We start from the raw sequence: 6,020 nt of genomic DNA, 5'->3' as shown, positions 1-6,020 counted from the left end.
TGGGTTTCATCTCCATCCACACCCAAGACAGAGCTTAATTTTACATTCTGTTACATTGATATCACACCTGCTTTGTGACAGTACCCTTCCCTTTGTTATCTATACAGCATACCATGCATATATATAGAAAAGGACCCGTAAACATAATTACCTGAAAAAGGCTATGTATTTTATCATCTTTTTCTTGTTACTCAGAATCTCAAACTGATATGGTCCTGAACGACTTTGTAAAACAAATCACATATACACACACACCAACCCCGGCCCTCCCCACTCTCCACTGTGCCAAATGGATTTTGCCTGAATGACAAGTAAGTGATGGTCAGATCCCAGAGGCTGGTTTGAGGAGGATGTCTGCTCTTCTCCCCATCACGCCTGTCTCACCCTCCTTATAAAGTGTGGCTTCACCTCCTGTTCTCCTAAAGAAGAAAAATGAAAATTTACTGTATTCTCTTGTAAATGCTGGAAAACAACTTACTAAATAATTAAAGTTTTTTTAAAAGATTTTATTTATTTATTTGAGATAGAGAGTGAAAGAGCAACAGAGGGGTGTGGGGGGACCCTGGGATCATGGCCTGAGCCAAAGGCAGGCACTTAACTGGCTGAGCCACCCAGGCGCTCCCTGAATAATTAGGGTTAAATGGTACCTACTACCACTGGGAGGATGACCTGAGAGAACCCAAGGACAGCAATCATCACATGGCCTCTGGCCCCTAATGCTCAGTGGGAAGAGGGAGAGATGAGGGCAGACTCTGGCTCTCCTTTCCATGCCTCCCACAGAACTATATTGTAAAGTAACACTTTGAGGCCTGAAAGTCTTGTACTGATCTTCCCTATGTGTCCATAACAAAAATAGGTACAGAAATTGAAATTTAAAAATTATTTCCTTTGACCATAAATAAAAATATTATTTTTTCTGGATTGAGTTATCTTTACAATTGTTATCAGTAAACAATTGATCAAAGCACCTAAATATGACGTATTTTAAGCCATTACATTAAATAAACATAAAGTAAAATATAAAACATAAAATATACAATAAAAAGCAAAATGTATTGAGAATGAAGCTCTTAATAGATGAATGGGACTATTTTGTTTAGTGGTCTCAAGTTTTGGGCTATTTGCCAATTATTTACAAACCGGTGGATGATAGAGACTAGTTCAGCATTGATGTTATTTTTATTTTCTTTTTTTTTGGAAACAACTGTGAAAACTCTGTTCAAATAAATAAATAGAAATGGAAGGTATTTGTCTACAAAAATATACCTCCATTACCTGAACAATTTCTCAGCATTCCTGATAAAATTACTTTGGCCATTTACCATTAAAAATAAGTTACTTTTTAGTTGCCTATCATCAAAGGTATAACTTGACTAGTCTTTGGGTTACAAGCTGACCACAGGCCTCTGTCCTCTTCCACTTAGAAACTCCCCGATTTGCAAAAGAACCTATCAGTGCATCACTAGTCATTCACTTACTCCTCCTCACCCACACCTTCAGCTGCCCTTGGCCTTCATATGCAGCGTTCACACGGAGGGCCAGGAGCCTCTGCAAGATTCATGATAAATGGAGAAGGGGTGGCTATAAAACAGCAAAGGCTCAGGGGGATAAATTTTAGGAAAATACACATATGCAAGTTGAATGGCAGGAAATTCATTCCTTAAAACTACCCAGGTGGGTGTGCCCCTGGGAAAGCCTTTGCATACCTTCCAAGTATACGGAGACCACCTACTGAAGACCATGAACCTAATGAATTGGCCGGGTCCCAGAGGAATTCCCTGGGTTTTGTGGACCCGAAAAGCAAATACCATTTTGTAGAGTTCCTCTTCCCTTAACAGTGGAGACTCTTCTCTTAAATTCATTAAACCTTCAAAGCATAGAACAGGCTGATGACACTTGAGTATAACTCAGCAGTTGGAATTTTAGCTGCACGTGGGCTAATTTTTTTAAGATATTATTTATTTATTCTAGAGACAAAGAGAGAGTGAGCAAGAGGAGGAGGGGAGGGGCAGAGAGAGAGGGACAAAGCAGACTCGGTGCTGAACACAGAGGCCGACACAAGGCTGGATCCCATGATCCCAAGATCATGACCTGAGCAGAAAGCCAAAGTTGGACCGTTAACCGACTGAGCCATCCAGGTGCCCCAGGCCTGATTATTTTTCAAGATGGGTGTGTTACCCATACCAAGCTACTCAGCCAGCCCCATCACAAGAAGGACTCTGTGGGCATCTGTCCTGGGGCAGCCCGCAGTAACAGGACATCCACTCACCCCCTGAGGGTCTTGGCCCTGCTGGCAGACTTGCTGTTTCTCCTTAATTAGAAGAGGCAACACCCCGTGTCCTCCAGGACCTGAGTGGGGGAGGAAACAGTGGCCCCTGTCCCTTTCTCTGCGGCAAGTAACAGCTGGACCCTGACCACAGTGGTAAGGACATTCCAGCCCTTGATTTGCTTTGGGCCAGGCATACTAACTCTCCTCTACTCCCTCTAGATCTTGGAAGAAAAGAGGCGGCATTAAAATGTGCCTTTGTACCATATCATCCATCTATGTTTTATATGAAGAAGGAATCCAGAACCAGAGAATGACTGTCAGGCAAATCTACAGAGAGGATACTGATTGTCCCAAGTTTGGGCAGGGCTCTTCACACCCCATCTCTCCACACACAGGCTGCGTGTGAACTTCTGGAATGGAGCCTTGCTCCAGTCTTCCTGATTCAAGTAGAGGTTGTTGGGATGGACATAGCATCACAGGCACAAAATGCAGCTGCTGGAGACTGCCATTGTCTCAAGAACAAAACAAAAGGTCATTTTCCCTGGAAGGGGAGCGAGACTGCTACCACCATCCTTCACCCCCTTCACAGCATCCCACGTGCCCTGCTCCTGCTCAAGCCTAAGTCCTCACCTGGCTCAAGAAGCCATGTCCTGCCACTTCAGGAATCTTCCGTCTGCACACCACCCCTCAGCTCCCACCCTTCTTTCACAATTTGAAAAAACTGAAGATTCTCTCTAGAATCTCCTTCTTGCAGATAGTAAAACATGAAATGCAGACACAATGATTAAAATCCCTCGAAATGGCAGAAGACATAAACGATAGTGTCAATTCTAGAAATAGACCAAACTGCATTCCAGAATGTAATCTGTCAGTCAGGTTGACATTTCAAATCAAGGGCACAAAGAGCATTGTTTAATAAATGGTGCTGGGACAACCCTTTTAAAAATAAACAAATAAACATAGTAGAACCTCCATAAAAAATCTCGAAACAACTGGGCTTGGGAGCTTCTGGGTCGGTGAGCTGCGGGGAGAGGGCTGTACCCAGGAGGGCCTGGCAGCCGCCCACCTCCCCCCTGCTTGCCCTACACATCTCTGCCATTTGGCTTTTTCTGAGTTCCCTTTTTAGCAATAAACTGGTAAATGGAAGTGAAGTGTTTTCCTGAGTTCCATGAGTCATTCTAGCAACCATGGAATGTGAGGAGGAGGTCTAGGGAAGCCCCAGTTTATAGCCAGTTGGGCAGAAGCACAGGTGTGAGGGTGTGAGGACAATCTCGGGGACTGAGTATTTAGCCTGGGGGTCTGTGGTAACTCCAGGGACATTACTGATGTCATTGATGATCCAAAATTGAACAGAATCGAAGAATTAGGGGCACCTGGCCAGCTGAGTCGATGGAGCGTGAGACTCTTGATCTTGGGATTGTTGAGTTTGAGCTTGACAACATTGGGAATAGAGAGTTTTCTTTTTTTTTAATCCAGAGAATTTGAGAGTTGTTCAGCAGAGGAAAAAACTGCCACACATTTGGCGTTAGAAGTGTTGTGAGTTACGCAATTCAGAAGACACTTATTGCATCTCCCAGTAAGCTGCTGAGACAATGCCCTGCACTTCCCTGGAGCACTTGTGCAATCCCCTGTCTGCACTGGAGAGAACCAGGCACCTCTTTCTCCCTTTCCTTCCCTATTGCCCTGGGAAAGACTGGAGGTGGCATTCTAGCTCATTTTGTTTGACTTCTACCCCAGGCGGCTGGCTCCTCAGTGTAAAGGTCCGTTCGTTTGGAAGAAAAGGAATTTGCTTCTACTTCACCTCTGCAAATAGAAGATGTGCCTTGAATCCAGCAGCTAGTGTAGCAAATTTTACAATATTTATTTTTCAAGGAGAACATTAAAGTTTTGAAATTTTATTTTATTTTTTAAAGATTTTATTTATTTATTTGAGAGAGCAAGAGCGAGAAAGAACACAAGCAGAAGGAAGGGCAGAGGTTAGAGGGAGATGCAGACTCCTCGCTGAGCAGGAAGCCCAATGCAAGTTTGATTCTGGGACCCTGGGATCATGACCCCAGGCAAAGGCAAACACTTAACTGAGTCACCCAGGTGCCCCAAGATTTTTTAATTCTAAACTAATTTGTTGGAGTTCACACAGCAACACAGTGTCAGGGTCTCACGGTCACATGTCCATACTCTCTGCTCAGGTAAATCCGAGGTAGTTTGCTACAGGGAGAATTTCTGCTTCAGGAGATCACTGCTGCTGCATCACCCCCAGGTACAAGATCTCTGATTATTCTCCCCATTCCTGAAATCACCCACATTTGAGAAGTTCCTCTGGTTCAATATTTGGTTGGTGAGGCTGAGGTGGCTCATCCCATGAGGTGATGTTAGATAGACCAGGCCATTACATTCTCTGAGCATGAAATGAGAACCAGAAGGTTGGGAAGGGCAAGGTGTCCTTAAACCTAGTCTTCTGGATGTGTCCTGTTGACCTGAGAGAATTCTTTGTGAAAAATCACAAAGAAGGTCACCTAGTAGATAGTTGTGTCCTTTCCCCTTACCCCTAATCTCATTCACTTACTTCCAGAAAGAAGTTTTATTCTGACTCAGCCCCAGAATTTGAGTCATGGACACCCCCACACATACTTGGCAAGCTCTGGCCTAGATACCCTGGCCTCTCAGACCACCAGACTTTCCTAACTGCTTAGAGATGAAACGCAGTCTTTCTCACCAACCATACAATTCCTTCCTCTGGTTAAAAAAACAACACTCTCACTTGCAGATGGAATTTTGCCATCAAGCCCAGTCTTTCCCGTTGGGCCAGTCTGGAAGCTCTGATTGCAACAGTGGGTTTGAAGAGCAGATCTTGGCTGAAGCAGTGGACTTCTGAGGCACCTGTCAGGAAGCATGCCAGGACTTGTGAATCTCCACAAGAAGAAGCTCATTTTCTCATTTCAGCCTCTTATGTAATTGTCCCCATTTTTTTTCTAAGTAACTGTAGAAGTTGAACTCACAACCCTGAGATTAAGACCTGAGCTGAGATCAAGAGTCCAACACTTAACCAACTGAACCACCCAGGTACCGCTGTCCTCATTTATTTTTTTTAAATTAACATATTAGTTTTCATCACTTTGATAGTTCCTGTTCTTCCTGGAACACATGATGCTAAAGCTGAACAGCAGTGGCAGCTTTATGTCCAGGAATGATGGTGATACTTTGCTAGGTATAAAATAATAATAATAGCAAACACTTACATAGCACTTACTTATGCCAGACACTGTTATTTCTGTATATTAACTCATTTTATCCACACAGCAATCCTATGCAATCACTTCTGGTATTATCCCTAGGTTATGGTTGGGAAAATCAAGCACAGAGTATTTAAGTGAGTTGCCCACTGTCTCACAACTATTGCATAATGGGTTCAAAACCAGACTCCATGCCCTTGGCTACCACCCAGTTCTGCTTCTCATATGGTGTATTTCTGAATAGCACTAAGAGCAACGAACTCAGACATCAACAGAAACTGTAATTCATATGATTTAGCATTAATTGAGATGTTGATTCATTTTATTTTTTTAAAGATATTTTTTTATTTATTTGAGAGAGAACAAGCAAGAGAGCACAAGTGGAGGTCAGCAGAGGAAGAGGAAGAAGCAAACTCCCTGCTGATCAGGAAGCCTGACGTGAGGCTCAGTCTCAGGACCCCAAGATCATGACCTGAGTCAAAGGCAGACACTAAACCAACTGAGCCACTCAAGCACCCCAA

This window comes from Vulpes vulpes, chromosome 5, assembly GCF_048418805.1.
Source record: "Vulpes vulpes isolate BD-2025 chromosome 5, VulVul3, whole genome shotgun sequence".
In the NCBI taxonomy this organism is placed as follows: Eukaryota; Metazoa; Chordata; class Mammalia; order Carnivora; family Canidae; genus Vulpes; species Vulpes vulpes.
Note: the sequence above shows the minus strand (reverse complement) of the source record.